The sequence below is a fragment of the Phaenicophaeus curvirostris genome, chromosome 1, assembly GCF_032191515.1.
Source record: "Phaenicophaeus curvirostris isolate KB17595 chromosome 1, BPBGC_Pcur_1.0, whole genome shotgun sequence".
Lineage (NCBI taxonomy): Eukaryota > Metazoa > Chordata > Aves > Cuculiformes > Cuculidae > Phaenicophaeus > Phaenicophaeus curvirostris.
In genome coordinates this window covers 83173922-83175927 of record NC_091392.1, presented here as the reverse complement: position 1 = coordinate 83175927, position 2006 = coordinate 83173922, and positions in this window count along the sequence as shown.

Sequence of the window (2006 nt, the reverse complement as noted above, 5' to 3'; positions counted from 1 at the left end):
ATCACTTTGAGCTTGAGACAAAGTGATAGACAAGCTAAAGCATCACATGGGTAACAAAATAAGGAGTCAGTGTGACTAACCTGAAATCTTCACTGGAAAGGAAACCACAGCAGAGATAAGTCACTCAGTGCAGAAAGGAGGATCACAGAGGAACAGATTTAACTAGGGTGGGTGGGTGGGTGAGGGGGAGAAAGGGATTAAAATGAAACTGGAATCTCTCTGACCAGATGAAAAGGAATTGCCCACAGCTGTGTCAGTAATACATCTTCTCAGACTAGGGTGAGATGCAAATGCTGTTGAGTGGGGTTTGCAGTGAAACTCCTCAGGACAGATGTCCTGATCAATCTATCCACAGGAGATTGTGGATGACAACAGTTGGCTGGACAGCCACTGACTTAGAAAACATTTATCTGAGACAGGCCATGTATCTTAATATACCACTCTTCCCATTCCCATTTGCTTTTGTTTCCCCTTCCCTTGCATTTAGCCCTGGAAGTCGATATGGGTCCATTTTTCAGAGATGCTGGAACACCTCTGGTTAACATGAAGTTCCACTAGATTTGTGGTTTCCCAGCATTTTTACAACTTGGGTTTCAAGACTGTACATACGTCAGGAAAAATACCTTTAGTGAGTCATTCAAAGAGGCTAGATGAAAAGTGATAGGTTTGGAAATACATGGGGGAGGTGGAAGGAGGAGTGAAATAGAGAAAGAATTCTAGCTGTGGAAAAACTGCCTCCTCAGTGGAGATCTAACGTGCTGCACCCAGGGACAAGCATTATAGCAGCAGAGTAGACTGTCACTGGCCTCAAGCACCCAAACATAAGGAGACTGTGATCTCTTACACTTCAGTAGCGTCGTGTTCACCACGCTTAGTAAAGCTTCAATATCCCAAAGAAGGGAAAAGATATCATAGCTGCATATATTCAAACATTGCTATCTTTTTTTAATGCCTGTGTCCTTATCACATGAATTTTAGTCTGTAGACTGATTTTAAGTAGACTGCCAGCTTATTGTTTCAGAGGGTCAGGGAAAATACGTTCTATGTGAAGTCCTTTTTTTAATCGTTTTTTTTCCCATCCCTTAGGTGAACTGCAAGTTGTGAATGGGAAAACAAGCGAACTTACCTCTTCCCCACTACTTACTGATGTCGATCAGGGCTGTTCAGCCGCCTCGAGTGACTTCTGAGCAATGCAGACAAAAACCTGGATTTTCCAGGCCCGAGGAAGAGAACAAAATGGCTCATTTGCTGTTACTGGAGATCGGTGGGAGGTGAGATCAGGGAGACCTGGCAGTAGGGGGACAGGGAGAAATCACGAGGGTTTCGGAAAAGGTGGAAGGAGCAGCCCGAGGAGCCCGTTTGGGGGAAGGGGGGAGGCGGGGGGGTGGGGGGCGCTGCTTGTCGATGCCGCTACCAGGTGAGGCAGGACTCGGGCTGCGAAGGGAGCAGACTCGGCAGCATCTTCTCCACCGGCAGAGGTCCCGCCTCCCGCGGGGCAGGGCGATGGGGAGCGGGCCCTCGGGACCCCCGGCTGGGACAGGGGGACGCGGCGGCTCCGCTCCCGGAGCCGGGCTCAGCGAGGGGAGGGCCGCCAGGGGCTCTCAAGTGTAGTTACCGGGAAACGCCGCCCCGGCTTCTCCTTCCGGGGCCGCTCCCCGCTCACCTGCGCCTCCCCGCCCGCACCTGCCCGCGCCTCCCCGCCGCGGGGACCCGCAGCCAATCGGGGCGGCGCCGCCGGCCGCCGCTGTTTACCCAATCGCATCCCGGCGGCGGAGGGAGGGGGATCGCTCGGCGCAGGCAGGGGACGCGGCGAAGGAGCCGCAAGGGAGGGGAACAAAGCGCGAAGGCGCGGGTGACAGCCGGCCCGAGGGCTGCCCTCCCCGCGGGGGCGCCCGGTCCCCGGCCATGACCCCGCGCCGGTCCCAGCCGCGCCGCCCCGGCGCTTCCCGCTGAAGGCACCGGCTCCTCGCCCGACCCCCGCCCCGCTCCCTGCCTCCTCCGCCTCC